The 21,132-nt window shown below is 48.0% G+C and overlaps 1 protein-coding gene across 1 annotated transcript in view; it reads right to left on the reverse strand.

Moving 5' to 3' along the window:
- The window catches only part of TGFBR1 (transforming growth factor beta receptor 1), a 360,240-nt gene that overhangs the window by 23,964 nt on the left and 315,144 nt on the right, over window positions 1-21,132 (reverse strand). The gene's annotated exons all lie outside the window — the stretch shown is intronic.

Raw genomic sequence — 21,132 nt, forward strand, 5'->3', positions numbered from 1 at the left:
CTTACCACTTTTGGACCTGGCCGAGCTTCCATTCAAAATCTTGGATAAAAGGAGCACTCCTGTAGCCGATGCACAGAAGGCTGGAGTCAAGACCCTTATGAAGAAGTGAAACCGCCTATGACGACCTTTGCAGCTGACCAGCATCAACTCCAGTGAAGTTCTGATGAAGCCCTGCACCTCTGCCTGATCCCAAGAAGACCCTTGTTGGTGCTTTGACCCCAGGACCGGTGGGAACAACCAGTGTTGACCCCTTGCCAAGAATCTGTACCTTCAGAAGTGTCCCTGGACCAACCGGTGCACTCACCAGCTCTTTCCTTCTGCCATCGTCAGAGGTACTCTGCCTTTCCTCTCCTTCCCCCAGAAGCTCATGGTCTCCCAAGCTCTGGTTCTCTCTAGGTTGGACTATTGTAACAGCCTCTTTCTAAATCTACCTGCCTCTACTCTCCGTTCTCTGCAACTAATCCAGAACAGGACTGCGAGTCTTGTCCTTAGCCTCAAGCCCTGGGATCGTATCTCTCCAGCTCTGAAATCTCTCCATTGGCTCCCAGTGGATGCAAGGATTGAATTAAAAACCCTCTGCATTGTCCACAAGGCTTTCTGGGGCCTGGGTCCAAAATACCTTCAGCTATCCCTCCGCAAATACCTCCCCTCTCGAGCTCCTCGCTCCTCTACCTCTAGCTCCCTCAGGGTCAGTTATTTTTCAAAGAAACGAGCTGGGGTAGATCTCTGTCTTTGGCTGGGGCCTTTCTCTGGAACAGCCTCGCTGCCACTCTAAAACTTGAGTAGAACCAACTCCGGTTCCGGAAGCACCCCAAGACCTTCCTCTTTGCTTCTGCCTTTGCTCCCCCTCTCTCCTGCCAATCTGTTCTCTCTTGGCACCATGCACCTGGCCACCCTCTGTCCTTTAGGCCCAGGTACCTGCTCATCCAGCCACCCTCCCGTACTGCCTCCGGGCCCCCCCTTGCACTGGGGTCTGTATCTGTACCCATACAGCCGCCCCCCTTTTTTCTTCCTGCACTTATCAGACCTACCCCGTTTGCTGCCTTAAACCCAGCACTTGCCAATTGCTGGCTGCACTACCACTGTTTGTTGCCTTTATTATTTATTTATTATTATTTATCTGTTTCTCCTTTGTTCCGCACTCTCCACTTCTCTTCCCATCCATGCACTCTCCCATGCACTTGCAAATTCTCAATGTCACTGGGCCTAGTAAGATAGTTGTTTTGTTCTCCCCGGTTCCCCTCCCTTTTGTCGCGCTCTGAAACACTTGTGTACGAGCGCGATAGAAATAAAATATCAATAATAATTGTATATTTTTGTACTTACCTGTCCAACTGAAATTACTGGTGGTGTTCTGTGTGTTAGGTATGTTTTTCTACAGTCCAATTAGTATTGGGCTCTACAAGACTTATCCCTTGGTGTCAAGGCCCCAACTTCTAATCTAGGCCTGCACTACCCAAAGTTGGTAGAATGGCAGAGCAACCAGGTTTCGCTTAGGAGGAGGAATGTGCGCTGTACAAAAGTAGAAATAAATCACAACATACATGGATTTAAGGAAACACACACACACTTGCAGTTATATCCAAATAGTTATTTTTGTTTATATATACCCAAGACATTTCTAAACACAAATATATCAACAAGCACCATCCAACGTTCATTTAGAATATTAAGGGAATAAAGCAGGTTAGTAATTGGTTATATACTGTCCTTATCCACGCAGAGTGACTTCAGTTCAAGTCAGTAAAAGTACTTATTTTAAATCAAGTCTGCAGTGTTCAAGTTTAGGTAAGTTCAATAATGTTTAAGAACAACAATCACAGTTAAGCAATAATAAAAGCAACTCTTATAAGGTTTGTCAGTCTTTTTCCGTAACAAGAAAGGAGGAATTCATTTCAGGTTTTGGAGGGAAACAAGCAATGCCCAAACCCAGAGATTTAGAGGCTTTACTTTTAGGAAACCAGCAATGCCCAAGTCAATAGGAATGCAACAGTTCTAATGCAAATCTTCTTAGCACAAGTAAGTAACAAGTTAGTTGGTCTTGAAAGACGTTCAGGAGCTTAGGAGAAGCCTTCCTGGAGGGACACAGGCTGTTAGGCCTGGGTGACTGAAAATGGGTGAACACCCAAACAGTGAAAAACAGTGTTCCAAAGCAAAGGAGCGACACAAATGGCTACAGGTAAGTTTCCCTTAAGCCCACAGTACTGTGAGAGTGAAGAAGCTGATGAAGCTGGATGCCATCAAGATGCATGGCTGCAAACCTGGTCTCCTAGTCCTTGGTTGTGGTGACGAAAAAGGTGACCCTGGATGGGCTCCTGCAGCAGTAGTTGAGAGAGGGACTCGCCAGCACAGAAATCTTTGTACGCCTGCATCGGTTCATGGTCTTGACATCTTTCTCTCAGCACCAGTAGCTAACGATCGGTTAGAATCTTTGAGGAGAGGATTCGTGCTTCTGGAGCTCCACATGGATGCCACACAGGTTCTGCCGAGATTTGTCAACGGCAAGGCAATGCACTTCAAGGTGGTCGGGGTACCCCAGGTATTGAGATTCTGCAGCCCAGACATCGAGGGACAGCTCAAATTGAAGAGTGTCTTTAGAATGGCTATGCCCACATGTCCAGAGGAGAAAGCCATCCTTGGTAGAGCTTCCCAGTCGATTTGAAATCAGGATCAGGACAGCAGCGGTACTTCAGCAGTACTTCTGTGGTTACTGGAGGTGCTGCAGGCATCTCTGGTGGTCTTCTTCAGAGCTTCAGTTTCATTGGTCGACTGTCAAACTCACCATTGCTGGCACAGCAGCATCCCTTTCCTTTCCATTAGGGTTGCTCTGTGCGCAGACTGCTGCTGCCGTGCCTTAGTTCTCTTCTGCTCCGGGTCCCGCGGTACAGTTGGGGATTGCCAAGGCAATTGGGGAAAACCAGGATACATCGGCACTCACGCCGAGCCCCATGACACACATTTGCACTGTCACGTGATACGGCCAATCAGGAAACTGCCTGTATTTAAGGAAGTAACTACTGCACGGTAGTGCTTCAGAATTTCGTACTAATGGCATTTAGTTTTTTAGTGTCTTTTTGGATCGTTGTTCTGGCTTTTTGGACGTTGACTTTTTCCCTTTGGATTGCTCATGGATGCTCCTTGTGCTTTGGTGTACTGGTTTTTGGATATTGGCTACTCTTTTTGGATTGCTCCTGGATATTCCTTGTACTTTGATAAACTGGCTTCTGGACTTTAGCTTTTCCCTTTGGATTGCTTTTGGAAGTCTCTTGGATTTTAGTGAACTGTTTTATCTTCTGGATTCTTGTGACTCTGGACTTGGCTGTATTGTCTGGATCCCTTCCTTGGCATTGTGTGACTTTTGCAACCTAAGGCAGAACCAGAAATTACACCTGAACTGCTCTGCGCCCCATTAGATGTGCCCTTGTGCTGTCTGGGACAGGTGCCCTTCACTGGTTCACCCTAGTCCTGAATCGTCTTCTTGGTATGCTGGTTTTCTCCTTAACTATGTAGGTAATGTGTCAAAGTTACTGTGCAGTACTCACGCTCCTATGGGGCTGGTTATTAGAGAGTTGGGTCTAATCCTATTGTTTCCTTTTAAGCTACTGAGGGTCCGGCGCTGCAGCTTTTTGTTCTGCCTGTGGTCCCAATGATTGGCTAGGAAGTTCCTTGTTGTTTCTCCCTGGATGGTACTTGAGAACACAGGCATAGGTTCACCTGGGAATCTGAAACACAACATTGACTCTGCCTTCTGTCCCAAAAGTCTTGCCTTTTATGCAGGAACCCATTCATTCAGTCCTACAGACCTGTCAATCACCTGGGGGTGGATGTCCTTGCAGGACAACCAACTGCCTAGTTCGAATTGGTTGGTTCGAGCCTGGCATTTCCCAAGACAAAGGCCAGAGAAGTTTCGGGCTCCTCCCTCACTTTCTGCCTCAGCAGACATACTAGAACCTTGGCAGGCTTCACAAAAGCATCCCACCAAAGTCAAAACACAAAGAGGACCCACACCCATTTAGAACGGTAGAAGAAGGAACAAACAACTGAAACACAGCGATAAAAGAAGACAGAGGACATTTTGGGAAATAGCCTCCCATGGGAACTGTACTGCAGCTGTGAAAACAGCCTGCGAGTAACTAACATACAAATTGTTTAAAAACAAAAAAAGTTATCTACTGCCACCAGCCATTAGGGTTGTTTGTTACTGTACCTATAAGAGTTGCAGAAGCAGTAAGAAAGGAGTTACAATGTCGCCCCTCAGCACTCCACGTAAAGTGGTGTGTGCTGATCCCACAAAAAGAAAGGTAAGTAAGATGAAAGTAACTTACTATCCTTAAGTACAGTAGTTCTAAGGAAAACGTAATATATAATAGGGACTCCCGAGCAACACTGCACATAGGGTGCTGTGTGCTGAAATCATTTATTACAGATGTCTCTAGTGAAATACATGGAGGAAAGCATGACTCCATTAAAAGTAAAATACAGTAGCAGAAAAATAGAGTTCCCATCTCAGAGCAGAATAAGTGGTAAAAAGTCCCACTCACTCAGGAGAGTAAGTAAAACAATCCCAGAAGTCCAGCAAAAGTGCTGGGGATCTCTGAGGTTGAGGGGAATGGGCACAATAAATGAAAATTCTCCCTAACACTGTGTGGACTCAATGTAGCCATAGACCACTCTCACACCTCCTCCCAAGTCTAAGCCTTAACGCTCCGCTACCTAACTTTATTGTGTTTGGCTAGACTTTAGTATCTTTCCTGTCACCTTAATAGGTTGGCCCCCCAAAATCCACCCCCATAATTGATTTTGGAAATCCATCTTAACAGTATATGAATTTTGGCTCCTAAACTGTGTGAATCTAAGGGTTGAACTTGTGGCTCAGCTACATGTACCATCTCCATATTCCCATCAATAACAAGTGGGGCATTGGCAGGACTCCATTTAAATGCGAGGAGGATTGACAGCTGACAGGGCCATGCCATGTACTTTACAAGTGTAACTATTCAAAATCGAGGGCGGCGTGGCTTGATGGCTACGTGAGAGGACGTTCCCTGGAGGAGCTCCCGATGATCCGATCCTGATCCTGGGAAAAAAGTGATGGTTTTTGGTGGACTTTCGAGCCCACGGTGCATCTAAAGGCGTATGAAAGTGGGGGGCACACGGTGCGTGCCCTCCCCAACGGCGGGACTGCATATTCACGGAACTAGACCCCGAAGAAGTTGGCGGTCGCACAAAGGAAGGGGAGCACCCAAGATGGCCGCCTGTGGACAAAGGGCCATAAAAGGACCGACGCGCTGAGGAAGACAAGGTTGGTCGGAACGTGGGCGAGCCCAACTAGATAGATGGGTCACATGCGCCTCGGGCCGAAAGCAAGCACATAAGGACGAGCCCCTACTGCAGCGACCATGGGTTGTGGCGGACTAGCAGATTGAACCCGCTGGATACAGCTGGGCGTGTGGGCCCAATCGACGCAACAAGATGTCTTCCAAGGTGGTGCGACCCCGGATCAAGCAGTCTACGATGGAGACCTATGCTAGGTCGCCCTCGGGCGCGGAAGGGGGCAAGAGCAAAGACCCACCGGGTACCACCCAGGCGACGACGGACCCACCGGGTACCATCCAGGAGGTGCTGGCAGCAATTGCTGACCTGAAGTTGGCCTGGGAGACGAAGCTGGGCCTGGCCATGAAAGAGTTGCAAGAGGGCCTAAACCTTAAGATAGGAACGGTCCAAGAAGAAGTGAATCTGTTGCGCCAGGATGTCCGAACGATCGCGGAGCGTACTGGGGAACTGGAGCAGGAGTTGGCCCCGACTGTGGAGGCGTGCAATACACAGCCAAGGAACTTCATGCCCTCGTGCAGCGAGTGGGCAATTTGGAGGACAGAGCAGAGCAGGCGGAGGGGCGTGCCAGGTTCAACAACATTCACATAGTGGGGGTACCGGAGGGAACGGAAGGATCGTACCCCACGGATTTCGTTGAAACCATGCTTTTGCAGGAGATCACAGGCGGAGAGCTGACCCAGGGGTTCGCGGTCGAAAGGGCGCACAGGGCCCTCACCAGGAGACCGGCCCCAGGAGCTCCCCAGCGGCCTTTGATTGCTAAGATCTTGAACTATCGTGACCGCGAGAAGATTCTCGAATTTTTCCGGAAAGGGGGCACGATAGAAAGGGGGTCAGCGAATATAACAGCGTATCCGGATTACACGCTGCTTGTACAACGGAGTCGAATGAACTTTGGAACGGTGAAGAGGAGGCTCAGAGAGGCAGGCCACCGCTACATGTTGCTTTACCCCGCCAGGTTAAAGGTGATCCATAAGAACAGATCCCTCTTCTTTGAGACGCCGAGCGACGCGATGGAATGGCTCGATATGCAAGGTCGACCACAGGAATCGGATGCCCAGACAGAAGCGGATGGAGAAAAGTAGCACGCTGCAGAGGCCCCCGTGAGGCCATGGCTATGACATTGGGACTAGAATATAGTTTGATATTGTGCCTGTGAGGGGGAAGTTATGGCATCTGCCGACGGGTCCCGTTGAATTCACTTCTCCTAAACAGATGTCTGGGAGCTCCTGGGGAGCAACCTCTGTACCCGATAGTAGTATACTTAGTTAGGTCACTGTTAGATTGGTGACACCCCGCAGGGTCCTTGTTCTTGGTTACGAGACGGGTCCAGACGTGGGTAGGCCTGAGATCCAGGGATGGAGCTGGGCTATTGTTGGGGGTTGGTGGGGAGAGGGGGGGAGGGGGGAGTTGTGTGCAGTGGTGTGAGGTTGGAGAAGGGGGGAGGGGGGCACGGTTTGTTAATAGTAGGGAAGAAGCCAGGAAACAACCCTATATGGGGAACATTATGGGGAGAGATGGGACGGAGATAGACCGACTAGATGGCATCGGGTAATCTTAGAATTGTGACCTGGAATGTATGGGGCCTCAACAGCTACCTTAAACGCAACAAAGTGATGATGTACTTAAAGAGGATGCGCGTAGACATAGCCCTGTTGCAAGAGACCCACCTCACTAGGTGGAGGTGGTCGGGAGGAAATGGAAGGGCACCGTTGTGGGGGCGGCATACTCAGCGTATGCCAGAGGGGTCGTCACTTGGGTGGCGCCCCATGTGCCGTTTCGAGTGCTTGCTTCTTCGGTGGACCCGGAGGGTAGAATGGTGGTGGAAACGGGTCTCTTGGAAAACAGAGAAATACACATCATAAATTTGTACGCCCCCAATAACGATACAGCAGCTTACTTTAGGACCCTCTACAGTAAACGTGGCCCCCTGGCGGGGGGTACGGTAGTGTGGGGGGGGGCTTTAACTGTACCGCAGACCCCAGTATGGATAGGTCCAAGGATAGGGCAGGGAAAATGGCACCGGCGGCTAAAGCGCTGAATACCCTACTGAAAGACCTAGGCCTGGAGGATGCGTGGAGGAGGCTGCATCCCACGGAAAGACAGTACTCACACTACACAGCACCACATGATCTGTACACAAGGTTAGACTACATGTTTGTAACAGCCAGGATAGTGAGAGAAATAGAAGGAGCAGAATACAAGGCCCGAGTGCTGTCGGACCACTCGCCCTTGGTGGTAGACTGGAGACACCAGCCCCCACGCCCGCAGATCCCTACGTGGAGACTTAGGACTGAGGCTCTGCAGGATGAGGGGTTTCGGGAGGGCCTGAGAGACGCTATTGAAGAATATTTTGACAAAAACACGGGAAGCGTAAGCTCAGTGGGCACACTGTGGGAAGCGTTTAAGGTGGTGGTGCGTGGGGTAGCTATTTCCCAAGTCAAAGGGCTACAGGGGGGGGGGTTGAAAGGGATCTCCGGGAGGCGGAAAGAGAGCTAGAGGAGCTCACGCGTTGCGTGAGCTCCGCTCATGATAACAGAACTAAAGTAGAGGAGCTACAGTTGTCCTGTGGTGCACTCTGGGATAGACTGTGCAGACTCATCTACAGGAAATATACGGAGCGGATACACGCGGGGGTGATAAGCCGAGCAGATTGCTGGCTTGGTTGTACAAGAGTGAGACCCCCCGCTCGGTGATTAGCGAGATTCAGGGCATAGATGGTAGCATATGCAACACCCAGAAAGAGGTAAATGAGGAATTTCTTAAGTTCTACAGACACTTGTATGAGGACACGGGGGAGGATATGGGTCAAGACATACTAGACACATTGGAGGACATTGAGCTGCCCACCTTAGATGATCTAGAACGCTCCGAGTTGGACGCACCCGTCACCTCGGATGAGCTGGAGGTAGTGATTCGGAACTTGCCCACTTGCAAGACGCCGGGTTCGGATGGGCTACCCAGCGAGTTCTACAAAACATACCAGCAAGAGTTGCTCCAGCCACTGCTTGCCACTTTCAATGAGGCCTATGAGAAGGGGGGACTCCCGTTGTCTCTCTGTGAGGCCGTAATCATCCCACTCTTGAAACCAGGCAAGCCGGCCGTGGAGTGCGGGTCTTACAGACCGTTGTCCATGCTCAACCAAGACAGCAAAATACTCACGGCGGTGCTGGCTAATAGACTGAAAAGGGTGATTAAGAAACTGATACACCCAGATCAGACGGGATATGTTCCGGGCAGGAACATCACCGACAACCACCGGAGGCTACACCATGTCATGGACCAAACTGAGGAGGACACGGGCGAGCTGGCCATAGTGTCGTTGGACGCGGTCAAGGCCTTTGACTCGGTACGATGACCCTGGCTGAAAGGGGTCCTGAAGGGGTATGGAGTGGGACCCGGATACCTCAGATGGGTACAGTTGTTTTACAGCACCCCGATGGCGAGGGTCAAGACAGGGTCCACGGTCTCAGATTCTTGGCAACTGGGCAGGGGGACCAGACAGGGATGTCCCTGGTCACCAATGCTATATATACTGGCGTTGGAGCCGCTGGCAATATGCCTGCGCCAACAATATGGGGAGGTGGGCATACACACGGCCAGTGGAGAGCATTTGATATCATTATATGCGGATGATATGCTCCTTTATTTACGCTATCCAGAAGAAAACCTACAGTATGTCCTAGAGGTGATAGAACAGTACGCCATGCTCTCCGGTATATTGGTGAACCCTGGAAAGTCAAGCCTGTTCCCTTTGGGTAGATATAGGAACGTCCCGGTGCAGAGGCTGCCTATTCTGCCAATACCATGGCAGCCCGTAACATTTAGGTATCTGGGAATAAACATTTACCACAAGATCGAGACAGAACACAAGCACAACACGGAAAATGCAATAGAGGGGATTAGGAACAGTATGGTATTTTGGTCCAGACTGCCCCTGACCCTGATGGGGAGGGCGGCCTTGCTCAAGATGGTGGTCCTGCCTAGACTCTTGCACTTTTTTACAAACGTCCCGTTTCTGATACCCCGAAGCCTATTTGCGAAACTTCACAGCATGTGTAGGGGTTTTGTGTGGGGCAGCTCTAGGAATAGGGTGGCTCTGTGGAAGCTCCAGAACCCGTGCGACAGGGGGGATAGGCCTGCCTGACTTAGAACTCTATTACCTGGCAGGGCAACTGCAGTACGTGGCCAGGTGGCTCTCGACTGAAGATTCGGCGGAAGCCAGGCTTCTGCGCGAAGATACAGCCCCATACTTTCTGATGGAAGTGGTGTGGTTGAGTAGAGATAAACTGGTGGGCAACGGGCGGTCACTGAGGTTGGGCTGGGAGATCTGGCACAGGACATGGAAGATGGGGGGGGATTCGGATCCATACTCCCAACAAGCCCCTTTGGCGGCTCTGTGTGGTAGCGACTCCCAACTACTTGAATCGGTCCGCAGATACTGGGAACAGGTAGGCCTAGCCACCCTCGGGGACATATGGCAGGAAGGGGAGGCGATGGACTTTCAGCAGCTGCAGGAAGAGACGGGAGTACATGGTGGCCAATATATAACCTACACTAGGCTGGTGAAAAAGACTAGAGAAAGATGGCCGGAGACAGTGCTCGCAGAGGATCCAGATGCCACCCTGGAAACCATGTACGATGTATCGGAGGGCGGGCACGAAATATCGAGGATATATGAGCTCCTGCGGGCAAGGGCAGGGAAGGAGTTGCTCCAATTGAGACAAGATTGGGAGGAGGAGGTGGGAGGACCCATGACGGATGGGCAGTGGGAGCGGGCCCAGAGGTACCATAAAAAGGTGTCCCGCAATGCGAGATTCCAACAGCTTCAGTTGTATGTTACCCACAGGGCTTATTTAACCCCAGGGAAGATTGCAAAATTTGGGGGATCAGCTATGCAGCAATGCCCCAGGTGTGGGGAGGTGAACGCGGGATTGCTACACATGTTTTGGGCTTGCCCGGAGGTGCATAGATTTTGGAATGAGGTCAAGACGAAACTGGCTTGCGGGGGGGGGGTAGTGCTGGATGTGGAATCGGCCTGGTCATGCTTGCTTGGACTATTCCCTAGACCCCGGCATTTGAAACACAAACAAGATTAAGGACCTGGCCTATGTCTTGGCCAAACGTAGGATCGCCATGGGCTGGAAGGCGGCCCATAGACCCAGGGTGGAGTTGTGGTGGAAAGACCTCTTGAGTTGGGCGGAAGCTGAATCTGTAGTCTGGTTTGAAGCGGTCACCAGGGGGGGCGAAGAAGAAGTAGGGCCCTTGTTGGCCTGGCGACAATTGGTGGCCTCATTGGCAAACCCTCACCAGGGTGACAACGAGACAGAGGACCCGGTTGATGGCAGTCTAGGTAGTGTGCCACCCAGTGATGTTCCCGTAAATAATATGTGAGAACTGGCTCTAGTTTAAGGGGGGAGGCGGGAGTTTGAAAATGTGTTGAAATATGATGCTTTCTATGTTTTGAAACGGTTGTAGTGTGTTTGTTTGACCTTAAAATAAAATAAAAATATACTCAAAAAAACTATTCAAAATCGAATCACATTGCGACAACCATTCTTCATTTTCATTGTTTACAAACTGGTGACCAAGCTTGTAAAAAGCCAGAAAGAAAGAAGAGTGATGCTGGTAAGAACTGTGTGAAGGAGCAGAGCCTGAGGAAGAAAGCAGAGTGCTACACGCCCTGCCATCCCGATCCAGAGCAGAACGCACCAAGGTATGAAGCTGAAGATTCCATGGAAAGCCAGGCTGGCGATGTCCAACACAGAGCCCGTAAACAGCAGTGAGGGCAAACAAATTTCCTGCATGCAAGGACAGCCAGCCACAGACCAGTAGCATGCAGGATGGAAGAGCAGGAAATCTTTGCCGCACATGGGTGGAGGCGATGGAGACGGGTGTACGCCAAAGTCTGGCGAGGGAAATGCTAGACCAGAAAGGAGTGCATATCTGACTTGTTGGTAACTAGAGCATGTAGCCAACCCAACCACCCCTATGTGTAGTGCCTGGAGAAGGGAAAACAGTGTATTGACAAATACAGCAGAGTTGAAGTGTCTGTTGGGCTGAGGAAAATACTGAGAAACTGAAAAGGTGTAAAGACTGAATACAAAATGTTCACAAAACACTGAGGTAGCTGAAGCCAAAGAGGAAGACTTTCTAACACTGCTCACCTATGCCCTCCATTTATAATAACAGAGCACCCAACAACCACTTTCTTCCTGGAATCAGAAGAAATAAACAGCCCAACCTATAGTCTACTAGACCTGTTTACAATGAAACATAGACTCGGTGCAAGTGCCCAATCCATAACCAATTAACCATCTGACAACTTGGATTCCAGCTCACACATTAAATGGAAGCAATACAGGGCATGCCACTGACGTGTGATCCAGGAAGCAGGAGACATCATACACTGCAGCCTGATCAATACCTACCCGATCTCTAAAAGGAGAGCAGAGATGCACAAGATTCTTACCAAAGTAGGAACCAGCATGCTCTTTATCACAGAGTACTACAAGGTAACAGCACACACACCTATCCCCACCAACTTCAAATTCATCCAAGTTAACCAGACTGGCAAAAAAGTAGAAGTATTGCTATGGCTCAAAGTACACCTCAAAATATCGACTTCAAACCAAAAGCACTTCCCAGACTGAAGGACTCCTGATCCACCTCACACTCAACCACCAAACCAACCTCAACTTCCTGAATATTTACAGACCACCATTATACAACCCATCCTTTGCAGATAACGTCACAGATGTAATTGCTAACCTAATGATACAATGCCGACATTTGACCATCCTCTGAGACTACAACATTTGGTTTAGGGAGCAAATGCAATCTTCACCCAAAGGCTTGAGCTCATACATGGCCAGCTTTCACCTCAAATAAATGGTCAAAGGAGCGACACACTGAAGGCTACACCCTTGATGCAAAATTGTATGAAATAGGCCTAGTAACCTGCTCTCCACTCATTCTGTTACCCTTGAGCAATCATCTAATTATTCCTTTTATTATCAACATGCAATGCTTCAACTCCTGACTCACAAAGGACAAAACCACTATCAGGAGAAGCTAGAAAACCCTAAATTTGGAAGAACTCCAAATCTTATGCAAGAGACCAAGTGCAACCTCAATGATCCATAAGTCCGCATACCGGTGAAATTTTAGCAACACTAGAAAACTAGATAATGAAAGCGCTAGACACCTTCACCCCAATAAAGCACACCACACTCTCTTAAAAAAAAAGAACACATCAGGACTACTTGTAGATGGTTCACACCCAAGAAACATTGATAAACAAAGAAGTGTAATACTTGAAAAAAAATGATGGAAACACTACAACCCAAAAGACACGGTCCCCTACCAAAGACAGATTCGCTAATACACAGCAGAAAGCCTTAAAGTAAAGAAACTTTACTGTTCTGAAGGAATCAATAATACACCTCATCCATAGAAAGAGCTTTACAAAATCAATAAGGAGAGACACCCTACTTCCTGTAGCAAAGTACCTTCACCTACCAAAATTATGGGATGATGTCACTAACCGTTACATACAGCAAGCCGTTAACTCTGCAATAAGGAACAGAATTGGAAGCAACATTTACACCCTGGTCAATGACATTTAGCATACCCACTGATGAACAGTTTAAACTAATATCCAAAACAGACTTAAACAAATTGGTGAAAGTTAGCAACAAAGATGGCTTTCTGACACAGCTATAAACAGACCATTAAAAAGTAAACACAAGCTGTCTACTTTTACAAATGAATGAACTGCTTGCTCTAAATTATACCAAATCTTTTCAAGATTGCCTACGTAAAACAGTTAGGGAGATTTTCTGTAGGCTTAATCCCCTCTGCTAGCGAGACCCCCAGCACTTTTTGCTGGACTTCTGGACCTTTTTCTTTTTATCGTGCATATGGAGAACCTTTCCCCCCTCATTCATTCTTATTTGCTCTGACTTCTGGAACTCTGTTTTATGCGTTTTACCTTTTTATATGGAGTCTGCTTTCCTCCTTTATCTCTGTAAAGGCATCTGTGTTTAACATTTGCAGCACACATGTACAGTGCTGCTCGGAACCCTTTGGGTTCTCCTTTGAGATTCTTTCAATATCCTTAACAACTACTGTTCTTAAGGATAGAGGGATACTTTGTATCCTCCCAAAAACATTATACTGTGAGAGATTAGCACACACCACCTTATTGTGGAGTGCTAAGAGTGTACCTACTATCCCCCTCCCCTCTGCTCCTGTGACTGGTTAGTCACAGTGACAACCCTACGGTTATGGATGGTGGCAGTGGACGTGCTCTACTAACTATTGTGCTATTTTTTACCGCAGACTGTATTCACAGTCTCGGTTATGCACAATAGGGTCACCTATGTTCCAACATGGTGGATCCTTTCTTTTTTTGCCATTTCTCATGTGGGTGTCCTTTGTTAGCCCATCCTCTGGCATTCTGGGAGGGGGGAGGTCTCTGTGTGTGGTTTGCCTTTGGCAGGAACCCTTGTATGCGAAGCAAGAAGTGGGGGAGGACACTCCCCTGCCCTTTGCCAGGGTGCCTAAATGGAACCAGTTCCCACTGGGGGGCCCTGCTGTTCTGATTGGACAGCCACCTTCCCCTTTCTGTAAAATGCTCAGTGAGTGGGAAAACTGAATATAAGGTGAGGTTCCTGAGGTAGAAGGCAAGTCGACCACTGGAACAGAAGATCCAAAGCTGATGACGAACAGAGACACCTGCAGACCCTTCCAGTAACCGTGAAGCGACCACTGCTGTCCTGACCTCATTTTCATTTCGAGAGAGGCGCTCCGAGGAGGACGTCTCCTTCCCTTTGGCTAGTGGGACCAACCAGCCCACAGACAAACTACAAATCGAGCCATCCCCGAGGTGCTCTGACCTTCCAGGGCTGCACACCGCGAATACCAGGAGACCTCTGACCCATTTGCAGTGCAACGCCTGGGTGAGGCGGAATCCGTCCAGAACTTTGGGGAACTCCAGTTGTACGATCCCCCTCATCTTAGTCCCCTCACCAGAGTGCAGGACTACAGAATCGAAGAAGATCGACCGGGTGATAACCGTCCTTTGTTGGAGCGGATATAAAGGTGCCAAAACCTCAGACCAAGGAGAATGTGTGCCAAGGGTCCTCTCTTGTAGCTGCTGCTGTGACATCCCATTCAGAGTCCTTCTTTTCGTCACCAGACCAAGGAATCAGGAGACTGAGTCCGTCGCTGCTTCACTTCTCCTAACCTAAGGTACTGTGGGGCTAATGGTGGAACTTACCTTAAGCCAAAGAGTCGCTCCAGTGTGATTGGAAAGCGTTACGAGTTGTCCGGGTGTCCAACCTACCTGTGGCCCAGGCTTGACAGCTTGTGTCCAATTAGGGAGTCCTTTGCAGGGTCCCCCTACATTGTGTTATATTACTAAACATTTCTATTTGTGTGACTAAACCCTGTTCTGCTGCTACATAAGACTTTGGTTCCGCTCCTACAGTGACTTTTTGGCATAGCCAGGGATTGGACTTTAAAAGCATGAGAAGCCTTGAAAAGTGTCAGTACAACGTAAAGAATTGATATTATATAACCAACTATTTTCCTTCCTACAGACTTTATTTGATTTGGTTTTACTAAACAAATGCAATTACTGTATATGTTGTAAATCAATGTGAGTTTGTGGTAGTACCGATAATACGGTACAACTGTCATTAGTGTCATTCTCTAACAAATGCAGCCGCAAGCCATTACTATTGAATCAATCACCTCTAAAAAGTATTGCTATTTATTCCTATGTGTGTTGGTTACGTGAAACAAGTATTATCTACCTTCTTTGTGTAAATAAGAATAAATGTATATTTTTAATATAACATTTACTGTGTAAGAGCTTCTTTGAACTATTGTATTTACTGGGTTCAGAGTGCTTACCAACAGCTCACATCCTCCTACTAAGATGATCCTGGCTGTTCTGCCATTCTACCAAGATCCTTTGGGTAGTACAGACTTATATGAACAGTTGGGGACCTGCATGCCAAGGGATAGTTTAATAGAGGCTTACCTCATGTGGACTTTAGGAAACCTTCCCTAACTAACACTGGTGTTACAGCTGGTAGGATTGAGCAGTGTTGGATTACATTGATTTCTGGTTATATCCGTGTCCAAAGGATCCCCCCACAAGGCTGGTTACCTATACTGTGACTACTAAATCACTGTAACAATGGAAAACTTTAAGGCTGAGGCTCTATTCAATCTGACAGATCAACTAAAAGCCGTGTAAAGATAGAGGCCTCAGTACAAAAGGAAAGAAAAGTGAATTGATCCAAAGTTTGTTCGATCATGTATATGGGTGTTGACAGAATTTTGCAAATGCCTCAGGGATTACCAAATTGCTGCAGTGAGTGGACCCGTAACCCCTACTCTGCAGTGTTATGTGACGCAGGTGTGCAGGACACGCTGCCCGTCTGTGCGTAATATGTTGTGTCTATGTCCACGCATCCAAACTTTTAAGAACAGAGGATCGGACCCTGTGTGGCAAAACTCTCGCAGGACAAGTCTGCTGTGTTGTGCAACGCAGGTGTTTGGCGACGAAGGGGTAGCGGCACAGAGGGCGAGCGCACGACGCAGCTGTCGACCACCAGCGACCAAAAGGTAAGAAAAGTGTGGTAACTGGGAGCAACCACTACTGCTCTCTATTCAACTTTCCTTCTTTGCGTGTACTTCCAACTAACTGTCTTGGTCCCCTTTCAAATTCGGCTACTTTTGTACTGTGAATGGATCGATGTTGAAAAACCGCATTCCGAAAAGCTTGAGTTACAAAATAAGGGTTCTAACTTGCTCGCATTTTGTAACTAGCTTTTTTGAATGTCTATATTTGTCCCCCGCTTTACATTTAATGTATGCGGGGGCACGCCCGCAACCCATAATGCCGAAATAGAGGAGCGGTGGACACTAGCGCAACCCCTGCTGTCCTTGTTTGGCATTATGGGCCTCGTTTTTTTTCACCAAGCTGAATGCGCACTAAATGCCCATTCGGCTTTTTATTTACGGGCTTTTCGACAACCACTGAACTGTGACCCATTAAGCTCTCTCCCACTCTCTAGGTCCCCATTCATCTGTGGTTACTGTTTGTGCTGTGAACTGTGTCCCATTAGGCTCTCTCGCACCCCACTTGGGGTAACGTTTTACGATTTCTGTCACCTGTCAGCTCCTCCTGTGTACTCCATACTGTGTGACCGCCTCCTGCGTTGTGGGGTGCTGGGCTGTGCATCGCTCCTCTCTTTCGCTCCATCCTCCTCCTACTTTCCTCTGTGCACCCCCTATGGTGCTCTTCATTTCTCCCATCTTCTCTAACTGCTACTCTATCTCCTATCCTATCCCTCTAACTAAGCCTGGAAGGAAGAGGTTCAAGAGGACACCCTTGTCTCCAACCCAGGCCTCCCTATCACTGATAACTACATCAGTGCTGCCTCCAGACAGACTCTCACCAACATCCTCTTTGTCGTTCCCTCACCAGACCTATGGACCCCTCATATGGTCTCAGCTCTCTCTCTTATCTCCTCCTCTCCAATTAATGGTGGCACTCAGTGGGAGGCCCTCTTGGCCTCCTTTCACGCCTCCAAGACAATCATTAATGCCTATCTGAATGGCACTGTCTTTGTCCATGGCCCTTAGCCCAATCTCCTCCTTTTCGATAGGCGTCTCCTGCGTCTCATCAACTTCGTTCCTTCTCCTGCTACTCCTAGCACCTCTCAGGCTCCTCTGCTACCTCCTTTTTCTGACACCTCTCCGGCACCTTTCTCCTCCTCCCTGGCTACTATACCACCTTTGCCCACTCTCGGGCCCCGCTACCACTTCCGTTGGGTGTACCTCATGCCTGTACCCCACCCTGGAAGTCTTTCAAATGTGGCAACCTGCTCCACGTCGCTACTCTCAACTCTCGCGCTACTGTCAAACACATCCTCGGACATCTGCCACCTCCTCTAAGAACTTGACCTGGATGTCCTCGCTCTCACCGAGACATGGTTCATGGCCAACTCTGTCACAAGTTTTGACACTCTCCTCCCTGATGGCTATAAGATCCTCTCCGAACCCAGAACTAACCAACCCGGAGTAGCTTTGATCTTTCCGAAGTGGGTCCCTGCTTCTGTCATTCCTCCGCATGCCTACTCCTTTGCATGCCCGTCTGCAGGCTCTCTATAACTCCTGGCCTCTCTAGGACTGTGGCTACCATCTACAGGCCACCTGGCCAGGTCGCCCTCTTACTCTCAGAGTGGGCTGATCTCTCTTCTTCTCTCTTTGCCTCTACCCCTCAACTTCTCCTTCTCTGACCCCTCAACATACACACCTGGATGCTTCTAATCCCTCCTCAGTGCTCTTGCGCAACCTTTGCAACACGCTCTCTCTTTCCATTCTACCCCCTGGTCCGACACACTCTGCCGGGCATACCTTGGATGTTCTCACCGCCTCAGACATCCCCCTCTCTAACCCTCTCACCACTCCTCTCTCAAGCACCACACTGACACCCCTGCTCCAGCTTTGGCCGATTTCTGCAATCACTCTTTTGCCGCTGGATCTTTCCCCCCTCTCCGCAAGCACTCCCTTGTACACCCCCTCCTAAAAAAGCCTTCTGCCGATCCTACCTGTCTGGCAAACTATCGCCCAATTTCCATCACTCCTTTCCTGGGCAAACTCCTGGAAAAGCTGGTCATCTCCCAGCTTACTCTCCACACTGAATCTGTTGGGTGTCTCCATGACCATCAGTCTGACCTCAGAGCAGTCAGAGGCACAGAAACTGCTCTCCTGAACACCCGTGAAGATCTGCTCACTAATCTTCATTCCAGCAGACCTACTGTCCTCATCCTCTTTGGTTTTTCCTCTGCTTTTGACACGGTCAATCATGCCATCCCGATCAATCGATTGAGTACCTGGGCATCACGGGTCAGGCCCTAGAGTGGTTGACCTGCTTCCTCCTGGACCGACCCTCCCAGGACAAACTAGTGTCCTTTTGCTCCACCACCGCTCTCTCCACATGTGCTGTTGCTCAGGGCTCGAACCGCTCACCCTGGCTCTTCAATGTTTACTGGGCTCCTTTGGCCCACCTGATCTCTACTTTCTCCTCTAACTTTCAGTTTTATGCAGATGACACTCCACTCTCTTCCTGGCTCCCCTCAGCCTAGTCTTCTCTCTCGCTCATTCCTGGCTGTCGATCCATGATTCAGGATTGGTGCACCTATTTTTTTTTTTATTATTTGTATTTGCTTTATTTAAACCTTTACAAAACAACAGGAGAAATATTGTAAAAATCCAAGACCATAACAAAAAAGACCCAGTCCAACATCAACATTAATAATATTGTTAAAAGATACTAAACAAACAATGGAGGCACACTTTTCCTCATGTCCCTACATAAAAGACAGAATAGCATAAAAGCATACCCAAAAGACATCGATTACATATGTATTATACATAGAAAGAAAAAAGTCTTTCCTAAGAGATGGAAATCAAGTAAAAAACATACTGATTCCTATAACATAATCCATACACAGTAAAACTTTAAGAGTAGGAAAAAGAAAGAAAAGCAATGGATAGCCGTAGATACCTACTACAGATTCAAGCTTTTAATAAAACCTGATAATGCTAGACGCTCATGGATGGTGTGGATATTAAGGCACCGTTTCCATGCCAACTCTTCATGGTACAGAAAAGAATTCACGTTAAGGGGCTCCAAATATTTTACCCTCAATGGCTGTAGTGACACACACTCCATAACCAAATGTTTTAGAGTCTCCAAATTGGCCAAGCAGAACCTACAGCTGACTTCGCCCAATGGGATTGACTATTTCCTTGCTAAAATTTCCCTAGTAGGTAAGACATTCCATCAGGCCCTAAGGATAATGCCGCTGTACAATCTGGGAATTGCAGAATAACCTTCGTAGGTAAACCTCGGGTTCTATGTTCATGGTTCAAGTGCACTAAGGAGGGATAGGAGAGAAAGTCATCGATAGTCTGACACCAATCCAGATTGAATAAGGCTTGTTTAACCTTCATGGGATTTGAGATCAAGATCTCCACGGATGTACCGATCTCATCGAGGATGGCTTATGCTCAGTCCTTCAGAGAGATCAGCGTCTGTGAAAAATCTAGGTTTCTACCCATCAGATGGTACAGCGTATTTGGCATTGCAGTTTTAATTTTTTGAGTACAGAGATAGACAGGCCCACTGTACCCTTGCCCACATCGAGACTATCCCTAATTCAAACCTGATTGCATAAATAGGAACCGCATTCGGGACGCCCAAGATTCTTCTTCAAATGCAGCCCTCTATTCAGTTCAGTGTTCCTCTTACTTTCTCAGATTGTAGTTTCAGACCATAGATTAATTTAGGAATAATTTTACTTCCAAAAAAGACCAAAGCGGGTTTCAGGGAAGATTTCCCAAACCTTCTATCGATCTTAACCAGCTGAGCCTCCAATAGTTTAGCCTTATGTATAATGAGTTAAGAAATTACCTTAGAACCCCGATAGGCTGAAAAGTTAAATCCCAGATATCGCACTGACCCAGCCAGTTTCAGGGGAATCCCTCCCAACTTACCAATGAACCCTGAGGTCTTTGCTCTCGCTTTCCGGAAGGATAAAATGTTTGTTTTATTAGGATTAATTATTAGACCATTGGCTTTAGCATATACTTCAAAATTTGTAAGAGACCATTGTAACACCACCGTAGTGTGGTCAAAGTTTAACAGGTTGCCTGCATATCTAGGATAGAATTTGCTTCGAGAGATCCACCCTTTGGTTTAAGCGGACCTGGATACCACAGTTTTCGTGGACACCGTTGATTAGTCTCAAGAGCCCCAAGGGCATGCCTTTGGCCAGTTTTTTCCACAATCTGCCTCTATCTACAGGATCGAACGCAGTGGTCAGGTCAATCGTGGCCATGTACGTACAGCCCCCTGATATCATCCACGCCGCTTCTTGCACACACTTAAGTGCAAGCCCATTAATGTTGGTTGAGTGGCCCTTCCTGAAACTAGTCTGGAATTGGTCCAATGGATGGTACATGAGTACCCACTCCTCAAGATGAGATACCAGGAAAGACGAAAAGATCTTACAGTCTGCATCGATGAGTGAAATAGGGCAGTAATTCGATGGGTCAGTACTGCTACCACACAGGACAACATGGGCTGTATTCCAAGAAATTGGAGTCACTCCTATGGAAAGAATGTCACTAAACTCCGGGTACAGGAGATGGGCCCAGGTAGATTGATTATACTTAAAAGTATTATTTGTGAGGCCGTTAGGCCCCAGGTCCCGTGATCGCTTGCTCCTAGAGATCAGTTTTTGAATGGTTTCAAGATCTAGAGGAGGATTCCACCTTACAACTCAGGTTAGATCTAATGCCAATGGGGGGTCCGCCTTAAACAACCCAAAACTTTCCTCACAGAAATTGATCCAGTCTTGTTCAGATATTGAGTTGTACTGGCAGGTCGCATAGTTGGAGTCCTGCCCATTAACCATATACAAAAAGGCACACACATCAGCAGTAATTAGGATCCCAAGCATCTTTTCTGCATTGCTCTGAAGCATTTCAAATTTAATTGATTTGCAATCATTTTTATATGATTGCTTGAGTTTCCTAATGAACTCCCTACGGGTGGCCCCTTCGTGGTCAGCGCGCTGGATCTGTTTCACTGCGCTCCTCAAGTTCTTTTTTGCATAGGCCAGTTTGGCGTTATAACAGTGGGCATGTCTAACCTGTCGATGACTTAACTCCACGCCCCACGCCCAGCTCATCAATCATTTGACTGACAAA

Source organism: Ambystoma mexicanum, chromosome 5q, assembly GCF_040938575.1.
Source record: "Ambystoma mexicanum isolate Mex_15411 chromosome 5q, UKY_AmexF1_1, whole genome shotgun sequence".
In the NCBI taxonomy this organism is placed as follows: Eukaryota; Metazoa; Chordata; class Amphibia; order Caudata; family Ambystomatidae; genus Ambystoma; species Ambystoma mexicanum.